The sequence below is a fragment of the Uranotaenia lowii genome, chromosome 3 (assembly GCF_029784155.1).
Source record: "Uranotaenia lowii strain MFRU-FL chromosome 3, ASM2978415v1, whole genome shotgun sequence".
Taxonomy (NCBI): Eukaryota; Metazoa; Arthropoda; class Insecta; order Diptera; family Culicidae; genus Uranotaenia; species Uranotaenia lowii.
The window spans coordinates 361,635,661-361,650,742 of NC_073693.1; the positions used below are offsets into that span (position 1 = coordinate 361,635,661).

The 15,082-nt window shown below is 37.8% G+C and overlaps 1 protein-coding gene and 1 long non-coding RNA gene across 3 annotated transcripts in view; one reads left to right on the forward strand and one right to left on the reverse strand.

Moving 5' to 3' along the window:
* Nucleotides 1-15,082, reverse strand: part of LOC129754550 (glutamate--cysteine ligase-like) — an 82,355-nt gene that overhangs the window by 21,011 nt on the left and 46,262 nt on the right. The gene's annotated exons all lie outside the window — the stretch shown is intronic.
* Nucleotides 6,186-7,243, forward strand: LOC129754561 (uncharacterized). The gene is made up of 4 exons (XR_008739042.1): nucleotides 6,186-6,423; nucleotides 6,490-6,629; nucleotides 6,702-6,838; nucleotides 7,012-7,243. It is a non-coding gene; the product is annotated as an uncharacterized LOC129754561 (long non-coding RNA).

Consider the following 15,082-nt stretch of genomic DNA (forward strand, 5'->3'; position numbering starts at 1 on the left):
AAGAAGTGCTCGTGGCTAATTAAGTGCTTGTGACTAATTAACAATGGGTTGGTTCTCGGCCGACGAGATCGTCGCGCCCGTCGTTAACAGTTCAAACGACCAGCAGAACCTTGCCCAAACCATAGCAATTTGCCTGCTAGCAGCAGTTGCAATTAGCTACGTGAGTGCAAAAATACTGGCAAAACTACACCGCCAGTATGTAGAACGTATCGCGCAAAGGGCGATTAACCGGAACTTAACAATCGGAGCCTAAAGTCGTTTGGCAGATGTCAATTTTATTGGCTAGCGATCTCAAAAGTGAATCGTCAATAGTGAAAAAAAAACAAAGTCTTGTTATTTTCGAAGCAGTTTAAACAGTGAAAAAAAAAAGTTGAAGAGGTTGTGTATAAGACACGACCGACAGGTTAACGTAGAATTACAAAGCAAGTGTATTCAATCTCTTTCTTGAAAAGTTTGGTGATCCTGAAAAGGGCCTTTTAATGTAATTTGTGGTCCTGAAAAGGACTCTGATGGTTGTTGTATTTTAAGTGGCGGTCTTGGCGTCTTCGGTGTTCGGGCGATCTCATGTAGACGGCATTCATAAATTACGTAATGCAAAAAATCCACTTTTATTTTCCACAATTAAGAAAAAATAGTAAATTTTTTGTATAGTAAATAATAGCTACTATTACTAACTAATAGCATCGTACAACCCTACCAAGTTAGCGATTTTAATTCTAAAATACCTGGCAACAGCGGCAGAAATTTGATTAAAATTTCATATTGATCCTAGTATTTTCTTGATACAGCCACAAAACCAGTAAATCGTTTTGCTTTTTTAAAATGTCGGTCACTGGTAGGTATCAGCAGCCGGCCATCCAATATGATGGGATGCTTAATTATTAATTTGAAACATATTTCAAGGCATCAAACTCTTCTAAAATTATTCTTTGGCCCTGAAAAGGGCCTTTTAAATATAAAACCCAATGAATACGTCTGGGCATCATTGTTTCCCACTAGGTACACGGGCAAGATAAAATCCTTGCATGCAATACACAAGCAATATCATTACACGTTCGGATAGTTCTGGAAACACAAATCTATCGGGCCACGAAGCAAATGCTGGAAGGGGTACAGGCTGGGAAGCAGGTGATGGGCGATGCGGTTTCTGGACTCCTCCGGTGGTTGGAACGATCTTCACTGGTCAAAAACCGAAATTTGCTTTCAACCGTCCCGGACGGAACGACTTTGAACCAACATTAATGGTCGGACTATCGTCCGCTCGTGAGGAAACCCATTTGCAAAGTGAACGCTGTTTTTGTTGTCGCCGCTTTTATAAACTTTTTACTCATGCAGTTTTCTATAGTCGCGCAGGTAGCCCAACAGTTGACACGAGAGATTTTTTCGCGGTTTGTTTTCGACGTTGTTCGGTTTAGTTCGGTTTTCACTAGCTCGACAGATATAAAAACAAGCCCTTCTCAGTCGGCAAGGTTTAGAACAATTTCGGTTTTTGACCAGTGAAGATCGTTCCAACCACAGGAGGAGTCCAGAAACCGCATCGCCCATCACCTGCTTCCCAGCCTGTACCCTTCCAGCATTTGCTTCGTGCTCCGATAGATTTGTGTTTCCAGAACTTTCCGAACGTGTAATGATATTGCTTGTGTATCTGCATCCAAGGATTTTAACTTGCCCGTGTACCTAGTGGGAGACAATGATGCCCAGACGCATTCATTGGGTTTTATATTTAAAAGGCTCTTTTCAGGGCCAAAGAATAATTTTAGAAGAGTTTGATGCCTTGAAATGCGTTTCAAATTAATAATTAAGCATCCCATCATATTGGATGGCCGGCTGCTGATACCTACCAGTGACCGACATTTTAAAAAAGCAAAACGATTTACTGGTTTTGTGGCTGTATCAAGAAAATACTAGGATCAATATGAAATTTTAATCAAATTTCTGCCGCTGTTGCCAGGTATTTTAGAATTAAAATCGCTAACTTGGTAGGGTTGTGCGATGTGTGAGAGTGTGGCGGAAGTGTGCATGTAGTTAGCGAATTTCGTTACAACTAATCTTAGGCTGATGTCATGCTGAAGCAACTAGCAACGCGACCTACAACGCAACGTTCACACGACTAACCAGCTCTCATTTGATCTCCATGGAAATCGCGCAGACCTGTCATACTGGTTGCTTTGAGTAGCGCGACCAATCTGATGCCAATGTGTTTAGTAGCGCGACTAGTAGGAAATCCAATAGGAACATTGTTTTTTCTCGATTTGAAGCAGTGATTCCGGGTTTTAAGCAGTCTTCTGAAAATCAATCAAAACAAACACTCAGGATGCGTTTCCTGTTGGAAACATTCAGATTGTATAATGGGATAGCGCCTCTCGCAACTGCTTCGCCTGGCTGGTATGCAATCTCGATCAGCGCTCCTATCAGCTATGCAAACCGAGTCGCATCATTCAGAATCATCGGTTCAACAAACATCGCATATCGGAGATGAGTGAGATACAAACTGATCCATTCTGAATGTATCTCACTCAGTATCTGCCTGAATTATATGAAATTCAAAATTATTTTCTGCAGGACGAGAAAAATCAAACAGTTGTTCGGGACACCATAAATTCTCAGTAGTTTTAACGTGACGGACGACAGTTTAATAAGAGAACTTGTAAAATTTGTAAAACATGGCGAAAGTGAACATCTTTCCCTTACAAACACAACTTCAATTTGATTTTGATCATACTGATGTTAAAAAACGTTATAACAACAAATAAATTTATTAATTTGCTATATATCAAATCAAACAAAATACGCTAATGATCGGCTTCATGTATCACTCACTCACTGCCTGATCCATTCACTCCTGATCGAAGACCAACAAGATTCGCCATATGCATTGCGCATTGGTGAGATTCCAATTTGATGATGGTGCTGCACTGTTTTGACAGCAAGCATCGTACGAGGTGATCTGTATTTTAGCGATGAATTGAACGATCGATGATCGGGTAGGTCCAGTAGCAATCAATAACGAAACCCGACCGTTGTACGTTCAGTTGCGAAGTGCAATCAGAAACATTCATTGAAAATGAGTGATATTCAGAACACTGGTTTTAAGCACAATAGTACGAAGATCTGTCCGAACTTGTGATAATAAACTAAAAACTATCTTAATCGGCGAGAAAATTTTCATGAATTCTTAGTTCCGGCAAAAAAACAAGGAATTTTGTCGGTTCAAATTTCGGCATTCTTGCAATCCGGGTCGTGATTTGATGAGTTTTTGATGGCTCCGGAAAGAAAGGAGACGATTCAAAGCATTATCAGATGTAGAGAAGTGATGATTTGTAGGGATTTTCAAAGTGACAGGTCGCGCCAGCATGACATACCAATGCAATGCAACGCAATCTTATTGGAACGTTGCGTTGCGTTGCTAGTTGTTTCAGCATGACATCAGCCTTAGAAACCTCGTAAAAAGCAATCTTAATAATAAAAATAATCGGTGAACTATAAATGCTGGCTTTCGGGTGGATCATACCTGATAATAAGAAAAACGAGTTCAAAATACAAAACTTTGAAGTCGGAACAATTAGTGTACTCGAATTGGAGAAAATTTGCGTCATATATACAAAACAAGGCACCTGGCATTGAAAATATTTTCATTGTCTGTTTTGGCGCGCCAATAAACTTCGATGCAAAAAATCAACGGCGATAAAAAAATTTTAAGTGTCAAGCTCAGATCATAGTAGGGTATTTTGGTTTCGGCAGTTTTTTTTATTTGTTGTAGTTGTTGTCGTTTTTCCAAAGTCTGTCACTTGAACAAAATGGAAGAAATTTAACTAACCATCCAAAATAACCTAGCTGACAGTGCTGGGCACTTAAAATTTTGTTATTCGCCGTTGTTGTCGCACAAACATTAGGTAGGAAAAATACTGCTAACGAAGCAGTAGCCACTTTAGATGCTTGCCCTCGGGCAGCAGGTTTCTTGCGACAAACGACTCATGAATGCTCCTGGCAGCCTTCCTTTCCACCATCTGCTGGCTTTGCTGATGCCTTGTAGGAAGCTTTTGGTTTCTTGTTCTTGCCTGTGGAAGCGGCTGCAAGAGCCGGACGAGCAACCTCGAACGACAGCATCACACAAATAATTGAACACGACTGAAACTTAGCTACAACTCGGCAGCTATATTTATGCCTTTCCGAGCATAAATACGTGTATGAGCTTCATTGGTATGGGTGTACTAACACATATGTATGTCGAAATATTCTTCGAAAAAGATGTCTTTGAAAGAGGACATTTTCGTGACGCGAGATTCGTTTGCAAGTTTCGATTTGCACCCCTATAGTGTTGCCGTAAGACGTAATTCTACGTCAAAATCTGTGAAATCAAAGCAATTAAAATTCAAGTGAAGAAGCTCAAAAGGTGACTTTTAGTCCCGGACAGTAAGACTATTTAAAAAAAAAAAAAAGCTACAAACCTGCCAAAATTTCCATAAAAATGAGTGCAGAAAAGAGTGAAATTGAATTCGTCACCGCCGGAGAAGAAAAGACCACCAAAGAAACCTAGGAAGCGACGAAAGGCGTCAAGCGACTGGTCAAGGAAAAGCCACAGAATCGAGAAAGGAGAAAAAAAAAAGACGACGATTGTTACGGATAGATGAGCAGCGGCTAGACCAGCCAAGGCAAGGTACTCTAAGAGTACGGAACCTCAGAGCCGGCTGACTACTGGGTAACCAAGGACTTTTCGGGTAAAATACAACAAATCGGAAATTTCATGTTTCTATGATTTTTTTTTATTAACGTTTTCTTGTGGCGTGTTGTCTGTGTGTATAAACAATGTTCTGTGTCTTGTGTGGCGTGTAAATTCTCACTAACCGTGGTTGTGCTGCTGGTAGTCTTGCGTCGCAACGTCGTAGTTCCGGAAATCCCGTTCCGGAAGCAGGAGGGCCGTCGATATATAGGCGGATCGACGGAGTGCCGAAACTGTCGGCGCCAGCGGGCGTTGCTGGACTCAGTTAATGCAGGCGTCTTCCTTCTTTGGCGTTTAATCGGCCTGCCCACGAGAGTGCCCCGTATCCGGACAGGCCGAGAAGGGAAGTCCTCCTTGGAAGTTAGGGTTCCTCAGAACCCGAGGACGATGATGATGGTCTTTTACGGTTAGGCGCGAGACCACAAGGGATCTGCGGGCCGAGCCGTGAGGAAGCCAACCGGTGTTTCCGGGCGAATTCCGTGGAATTTCACGAACACTAAACACAACACGGACTTTACTCACGGACGCCTGGTACAGAAGAGAGCGAATTTTTCTGAAGCAAGCTTCCTTTTCGCCTTCCATGTTCTCTTTTTCTTTCCTCCTTTTCCTCCTCTGTGAATTGACAGCAGCCAGCAGTAAAATGTAGCCTACTGTGGTGCTATCTTGTTGTGAGACTCGACAAGGAACATGAATTTTCTAGAGCTAAATATACAATACTACAAAAATGAAAACAAAAATCAAACGATTTGTAACCAACCGGTTACACTATCCACCACTCCAATGAAAAAAAGTGAAAATACGAAGTGTTTTGCATTTTTTTGTTTCCAGAACAATCCTTCGCATTTATCGAATTGTGGCAGACATATTACATTTAAAACGACAAAGCATAATTAAATTTTTCATATTTGCAATGCATCTTAAGGGCTAAACATGCATAAAATAATAAATAAAAACAAACTTTAATTCAACGTGCACTGGAAATTAAAATTATTTTAAGACTATGGTGAATAAATAAATAAATAAATAAATGATAAACAGGCCAAATTATAAATAAACGTGCACGCATCATTAAAAGTAACTTACAACTAGAGAATAATAAATTAACATGAATATCACAGATCATATTTGAAAACGCACATTAAATAAAAATCCAAACGTGGTAATAAATAACACACAACAGGTTAAATTCATTTAAACGTGCATCACAAATATAATCTAAAACTATTCACTTAACTTATATCACTATTGTAATTACATGCACAATCAAACTTTCAATTTCCACTTTATTTGTTTCACCAAAATCAACATATTTTTAATTCAACAAGCACTAGTGTTAAAAAAAACAATTTAAAATAAACTAAAATACTTATCACTATGTTGCGCAACACTTAAACGATCGATCGTACTAAATATTTAACATTACAACAATAATTTTGCAAAATTACACTACCCTATTTACAACACGAATATATACAGTACCCTATTTGTAATTTAGATCACTTTCAAAATGATCCTCACGAGCGGGCAAATACGGGGCGGGCAATATCATGATCATGACAGATCAACAGACGTCATATCGACTTGTCACAACATACCGATGCGTGTTAATATGTTTATTTTTTAGTTGATAATGTTGAAAACTTGCGATCATTCGACTCATTTTACGACCACGGATTTAGGCAGCATTGCATCGATATGTTAAGGTATGTTTTAATAAACATTAGGACGTGTTAAGGGTTCATTTATTTATTTAATATTTTTTTTTTTAGGTTGACGATCGTCGCACAAATTTGGGGATGGAAGGTTGCTGCTAAATGTCATCTTTCTGAAGTAAAAGAGACATGCAGCGAACCGTATAATGATCCCAGAACACCATATTAAAAAACCTTTGCAGCGAAAGATAAAATAGGTGAGTACACGAAACAAGTATTTAATAACCATCATTGAATGGTTAGAGTGATCCTTCTTTCTTTATTTTTAGAGCTGGCCAATGCTCGGTGGGCAATCCCCCCGCGAACACACCGCATAACGAAGCACCATGGAAGAGCCACAACGGGTTTCCTCTTCCATCGTCGGCGGTTGCCTGTGCCGCTACGGATTTCCAGATTAATTGTTGAGGTCAGTACCAATTGGTTTATTATTTCTTTTTTTTTTTTTTTGGTTTTGTCACTTAAACACCCCACCTATGACGACTAGCAAAGTTCTGCAACTCTAGTCTATTGCGTGGGTGTGTTGATACTAATGTTGGAAATTTTAATGAATTTATATCTCTTTATTCTTTCTTTTTCTAGGTTCATTACTGATACGGGTGACCTGATTCAGATGGGTTCGTCCATTCTCCTCTGCTCCCATGGATACACCATTGCACCAGGAATGCCGTCCGAATAACCAATCCAACTAAATCAAGCCTCTCCGCGATCAATAAATGAAATTGAAGAATTAAAAAGAACTAACAGACAAATTGAATAAATAAAGAAAAAGGTTTACGAAACAAGTATATCACAGTGTCTTCCATATTCCTAAATCACAGATCCAATTTTCAGCCGTTTTTAATATTTCGAATTTGAAAAATAGTTTTATAATTTCTTTCTGACTTTAGCATATTTCAATTTTTCTAATAGAGGATTTAAACGAGCATCTACTAGACACTCAACAATTCGCATCATATTTTCTTCCAACCTGTCGTCTTTGGTTCTATATCCGGATGTACTAGAATCGTAATTCGCTTTACGATTGTTCGGAGGGTTATGTTTCCAGTAACATCCGTCTATTTCAGATCCAGATTCAGAACCGGGTTGGCGAAGTTTTGATGATGTTCCGATTGATGTTAAGGATTGAGAACAGGAATCGGGACTTGAATTTATCGTACTAGAATCATAATTTGAAAACACTGATTTGGGCTCATCATTTAATGGTTCATGTTGACGGTACTCGCAAGTACCAATGATCGGTAAGTATCTCGTCTCTGCATCCTTCAACAAGATCTGAAGACCGTGCTGCAAAGCGTGCATGAGCTTCCGAGTACTTACCAAATCCTTCGGCGCTAGCTTTCCCTGAGCATTCAGGTTACTCCATGAAGTCAGCGATGTTTGCAAATCTGCGGCTAGCCTCTCAACTGGATAATTAGGATGTGATGAGCTAACCGGACACGGCATCTCCGTTAACCCATCGCAATCAGAATCGTCAGCGTCGTAGTCCACGGATTGAAACACCACTGGCTCATATTTCACTTTGAATCTCTTCCGCTTAACCATGTTTGTTTTGATTAAGCGGACTGGCTAGTAGTGACAGCTTTTATATGCTACAAAGAAAACAGGTGTGGATTAAAAGTGTTGCCATGAAATTTGATTTAAAAAAAACATGTTAAAATAAAATTATGCTCTGCTACAACATTAAAACTCAACATAGATTTTATCTAAGGACGCGAACAACCAAAACCATCGAATTCTTCAGTGGGAAAAATGGTTTTGAAAAACTTTTAAGGTCCTTCTTCTGGTCGAGATCTTTACCAAACGCAAAACATCATATCAAGCACTTTTTTACATTAAATTGATGGGTGTACGGCGACAGCCATTCGTGGATCGCACGAATCCCTGCCACCTCCCGTCAGAAAAAATCCTTAGATTTTTGTATTCTACGCGGTCGTCTCTTGGTTACCTTTCGCGGACTTTTAGTTGGGCGCCATTTGTTACGGATAGATGAGCAGCGGCTAGACCAGCCAAGGCAAGGTACTCTAAGAGTACGGAACCTCAGAGCCGGCTGACTACTGGGTAACCAAGGACTTTTCGGGTAAAATACAACAAATCGGAAATTTCATGTTTCTATGATTTTTTTTTATTAACGTTTTCTTGTGGCGTGTTGTCTGTGTGTATAAACAATGTTCTGTGTCTTGTGTGGCGTGTAAATTCTCACTAACCGTGGTTGTGCTGCTGGTAGTCTTGCGTCGCAACGTCGTAGTTCCGGAAATCCCGTTCCGGAAGCAGGAGGGCCGTCGATATATAGGCGGATCGACGGAGTGCCGAAACTGTCGGCGCCAGCGGGCGTTGCTGGACTCAGTTAATGCAGGCGTCTTCCTTCTTTGGCGTTTAATCGGCCTGCCCACGAGAGTGCCCCGTATCCGGACAGGCCGAGAAGGGAAGTCCTCCTTGGAAGTTAGGGTTCCTCAGAACCCGAGGACGATGATGATGGTCTTTTACGGTTAGGCGCGAGACCACAAGGGATCTGCGGGCCGAGCCGTGAGGAAGCCAACCGGTGTTTCCGGGCGAATTCCGTGGAATTTCACGAACACTAAACACAACACGGACTTTACTCACGGACGCCTGGTACAGAAGAGAGCGAATTTTTCTGAAGCAAGCTTCCTTTTCGCCTTCCATGTTCTCTTTTTCTTTCCTCCTTTTCCTCCTCTGTGAATTGACAGCAGCCAGCAGTAAAATGTAGCCTACTGTGGTGCTATCTTGTTGTGAGACTCGACAAGGAACATGAATTTTCTAGAGCTAAATATACAATACTACAAAAATGAAAACAAAAATCAAACGATTTGTAACCAACCGGTTACACGATGAAGCTGAAGTAGAATAAAAATGGAGACAACATCCAGCAACAGCAGCGGTGTTGCTGCTATGCTGCGTATCCGATACCTACCCTAGGCGTGGAAGAGAGTGCAAAATCGATAATACCAGGCAAAGTGTTCCGTATAAAAATCTGAAAAAGGAAGCCGTGCGTGCTAGGCCCAAATGTAGCAGAGTCAAAAATTGATAAACCACCCAAGTGAGTACTATGAATGAATCAATTCCCCCGGTTTTACTCGACTCGGCTTTTTAAGATAGGTACAATTTTTTTTGAATTATTTTTACATGCATATGAAACCCTTTTTAGAATTAAAACAAATTAGGGATAATCTTAAGAAATCAATCTACAGGCAAATCCCTAAAGAAAATCTCGAAAATAAACTTAAAGTAGCCAAAAATTTAAAAGACTGTATTGAACAAAGTCTTCAAGAAAATTATCTAAAAATACCAAACTCAGAATTCAACGAAATTTGCAAACAGACTAGGGTTATTTATCACGATATCCTTGAAATAATTAATAGAAAGTTAGCCGACATAAAAATTTCGACAATGCCTGAAGTAACAGCATCCTTCGATCTAAAAACGGCGACCGCCCTGGTACAACCTTATGATGGTTCATCAGCAGGTCTAGATCAAGGTTGCGAAATCTCATGAGATTGAGATTTTTTTGAGTGAGATTTTCCCTTTTTGAATCTCAGTGTGATGCTAGGTTATCTCATCGTGAGTATCACAAACGGTTCTTGTCTTGAATATCAACGCTTTCTCAGACTGAGAATCACGAGCAGAAAAACTACTTTTCGGAAGGCAGAGATGCCGTGGAATAATATTTGTGCAAGCTCTTGAACAATGAAAAAAGTTTTATAGTTCAGAAAAAGCTGAACATACCACGACTTTTAAAAAACTGTCAGTTATACTTGATGAATGTTAAAGGCCAGTAATACGTTTTTTAAACATTTTTATAGAGAACATACTATTAAAAGCTCAGTACAATCAGGTTGATGATAAGAATTTGTTTTTTTTTATTTATGTCTTAAGCAAAGTTGCGAAATCTCGTTCAGTTAATATTTTATCGAGTGAGGTTCTTCCTTTTTGATTCTCAGTGGGAAACGTTAACGTTGATTGTGAATTAAAGTTTTGATTTTAAAACATCTTTCTGAAGAATGTATTATCATGACTTGTAAAAATCTGATTATAATATTTATGTCTTAGTTTAATGAAAGTTTTACAGAATGAGCAAAAAGTTTTTATGACCAAATACATATGTTGATGAGTCTCGCTCGTATTCATAGGATTTAAGACATGCAAGTTATGAAATTGTATTTCCTACAGTAATGTACTTTTAAATATCTTAAAAACGTTGATGCAAAGTTTTGCAATCATGGAAAAGAACCGCAAACATTGAAATGCCCAAGCTCAAAATTCTTCAAAAAACCCCCAATGGCTTAATGTGCTTGCCAGAAAAAAACATCTCAAATCTTCTGGACATTACAAGAAACTATAAAAAAAAATATAGCAAAATCTGAATAGCTAAATATTTGGTTATAGAAAATATTAACACAAAAAGTACCGCAAAGACAACTAAGCTGGGAAACACTAAAATTCAGAATGAAAATTATAAGAATCCACCGGGCCTAATTTTACAAATTTAGTATTTTTGAATTACCGAAAGTTTTTTTTGACAATTTTGCAGAAAAAAGTTATATGATTTTATTTATAGCATTCGAGCTATGCTTTGCTTTTACTTGTAGCGGCAACCTTAAAAACGAAGTTGAAATTTATAGGTAGCTATGTAGAGTTTTAATATAAATGAAGGAAACAGTTTCTTAATCTTCCAAACAAATTAAATTTTAAAATATAAAAATTAAAAAAAGATTGTTACCAACGAAAAACCATTCCAATTAAAACGCATGGCATCCCAGCTTATGCAACCGGCTGGAATCGACCACATATGAAAAGCATTTATGAACCAAATAAAAAGTAATAAAGAAATATCAAAATTTTCCCTTTCAAATGAAAGCGGCGGTTTGTAGCTTCTATCCCAATGGTTAATCTTTTTTATTTCAATTTAAAAAAGACATTTTAATGATTTTTTATGCATTTTAACGATTTTCTTTTTCAAGAGAAGGAAAGCCGGTTTTATTTGCACCGGCTCACAGATCTTTTTCAAATATTATCTCGACTCGCGTGATGTTTGAAATTCCCTGTGGGAAATTTCTGAGTAGAAAACATGATCGTTGCACCAAAAAGTAGGATATGATTCATACCAGCCTATCTAATGTCCGATAAATTTACTTATTCTATTAGGAGCGTTTCCAGAAGATTTATAGAATTCTAAATAGAAAAAAGAATATGACAGACTTTTTTTTTTAAGTCAACAGCCGAGAAAATACAAAAAAAAACCTAAAAAAATCTGAGTTTTGACCTTTTTTTTGTAAAAATTTCAGCCCTTGAGAGTTAAAACAAATATCGATTAGAGATGTACCGAATAGTGGTATTCGGCGAACGGCCGAATACCGAATATTGAGCTTTTCAACTATTCGGCCAAACGAATATTTGGCCGAATATTCGGTCGAACATTGAGTTTCAATGAAAAAACCTTAAGCGATTATTTCAATGCTTTCTATTTCTTCCATATTAGGTACTTCCCCCCATGTTTTTAGACGACTGTTTTAAACCAGATGATATTATCGGATGATGTATTTCAAGATATTTTTTATTAAGTAGGGGTCTTTCTGATGTTTAGAATGTCACCAAAAACTGAAAAGAAATCAGATGGCTAGTCGCATCTAGGGCACTTATCACCAAAGAGATTGCGTTCCTGTGAAATCTGGAATAAAACATTTCGAAACAGTTGTCAAGCTATTTGAAATTGCTTATCTAATATTGAATTAGATGAAGGTCGAATTTGAGCAAGATATCTTTAAAATCGTTGTTGAAAAAATAGATGATCTTTAACCTTAAGCAAACCATACTTTCAACCACACTTATCCAGACGGTCAGGCATTCAGAACGATTTAAAAAAAAAAGAAAAGGGCAAATTTTATGTTTATTTTAAAATTTTTGGAAAATTGAACAAAAAATCTGATATTTTTAAAGAGGAAATTGAGATTTCTATTTGATTTAGCTAATAATCTGAATAAACCTGAGCAAAACACGCGAAGTATTAAACAATATCTGGACATCCCGGCTAGATTTAACTTATCTGGATTGTTTACTGGATTAATGGGCATGCCTGAATATTTCGAGAAAATCTGGAATGAACTATAATCAAAGTATAAAGCGATACCGTTCAGCAGTCTCCTGTAGGATCTACAGTGGAAGATAGGCGGATACACCTTAGATGTTTTGCTGAAATCATAAGTTTTTAATGATTGTGTAGCTTTTACAACATTTCTTTTGGATATTTTTTAAATTATCCAAAATAATTTCGCGAAGTGTTGCATGGAAAGAAGTCACGCAATACCTCGCTAGGCACCCTGCAGGGATGTCAATTGAATTTATTGTTTATCAGTGCGAAAAGATATACCCCTGTTAAACAGCTAATAACTTTTTTTTCCTAATAAGATACGAAGTTACGGTCTTCGACAAAGTTGTTCAGCGGAAAATTTCCTTTAGGAAATTTATAAATTGGCACAAAAATCATCAGCTGGCTCGGTTCCACAAACGAAACAAAAATGATGTTGATTTTTCAGTACAAAAAATTCAATTTTCCTATACAAACCTAAAAGTTCAAATTTACTCATGTGAACGTTACTTAAAAATTTTGCAAAAAATCATGGATGAGTTTTGGACCAAGATGAAGAATTTTAGACCCCAGGGTTTGAGAAATTCCAAAATGACCCCAAATCGACTCAGTCTAGTGTACATAGACACTTTTTAAAACATAGGTACAACGAGCTTTAACACTTTCGTTATTAAAAAGTTTCAATAAACTCCAATCATTAAAGCGCTCTTATTTTTTTATATCAAAGCATTTGTAGTCGTTCAACTTGGCGTGTCGCTAGTTTGAAAAGCTAATCCCATTATATGATACATTCAAATATTCCATAGATTTGTTACAAATTTACCTGTCGTCAAAAAATAGTAGAGGAAAAAGTGGGGAATACAGCTGAAGATTTATCTAATGGGATTCTGGATTTCTGATTTTTTTTTAGATGTGATGCTCAGTGAATTTTGTTTGACATCGAAAGCTTTGAGCATCACAACGAAATTCATTGTGCTGCTTAATTGATACTCATCACGGTGAGTATCCATTTCAAATGATTATCTGAAATCTTGCAACTCTGGTCTAGATGCATTTGTGGATTCAGTTAATCTACTAGCTGAACTGACCACAACTCCGGCACACATAATTATTGCCGTGAAATTTGTGAAAACAAGACTTAGCGGTAGAGCTCGTTCAGCCCTTCCTGCTGATGTTTCAACATTAAATGCAATAGTTGACGCAGTAAAACTTCATTGCGAAAGCACCGAAACATCAGACTCGGTAGCTGCGAAATTGAAAGCTTTGAAACCAAATGGTGACGCTGAGAAATACCTTCAAAGCGTCGAACAGCTAACAGCGAAATTGACTTCGCTGTATATAAAAAACAGCATACCATTAAATGTCGCTACCAAAATGGCAACAAAAATGGGTGTTGATTCATTAGTAAATAATGCTACTGATTCAGATACTAGAATAATAATGAAGGCTGTAGAATTTCCATCAATTCAAACAGCTATTCAAAAATTTAACGAGTCAAAGTGTGTTCCAACAGCACAAATTTTTAACACCCATTCAAGAAAAACACATTTAAACCGAGGAATGCCAGCGCGAGGAAATTATAATAACCATTTCGGTTATAGTAATAAAAATCATCGCCAATTTCAGAATGGTAATCAATACCAGCAGTACAATCAGCGACAAAATTTTCGTGGGAACTACCATCAAGGTCGCGGAAATTATAAAAACCAAAACCGTGGAAATTTCCACAGCCAAAATCGACCACAAAATTTTAATCAAAGAGGTGCGCGAATATTTTACGCGCCGGCCGAAATGACACAAATACAACCACAACAACTGGCGCCTCAGCCAATAATAGAAACCCAACAAAACACAAGTACTCACCCTTTAGTAAACACTTTGGGGCAGTTTACTCAATAAATGTAGCTGCCTCAAACTTCGTAAAATTAAGACTTAATGCATCAAATAAAATTTGTTCGTTCTTGGTTGACACTGGAGCGGACATTTCTATTCTGAAATTTGGAGCAATTAATCATAACTGGGCTTATAACCCCGATAATCGTTGTTCTATTCGAGGAATAACGGCGGAAAAAAAAGTAAGTTATGGCACAATTGATTGTTTAATCGACACTGAAAACTATGCTCTTGAAAGCAGTTTTCATCTTGTTGGAAATGATTTACCTATACCAACTGATGGTATTTTGGGAAGAGATTTCCTTGCTAGGTATAAATGTGAAATTAATTACGACTCATGGATGTTGACTGTATATTATAACAGCGTATGTATCCAATTACCTATATATGACAACCTGAATGGATCATTTGTCATCCCAGCCAGATCGGAAGTCATTCGACAACTATCAAGTTTAAATATCGATTCCGACATGGTAGTTGAATCGGCACAGATTCAACCTGGTGTATTCTATGCCAGCACCATTGTAAATAAACACTCACCTTGTTTAAGATTTATTAATACTACGGGAGAAGATGTAATAATAAGTAACATTAAACCAAAAGTCCTTCACCTAAGTGATTTTAATATTTTCCAGATAACTCCTAACAATGATGGAA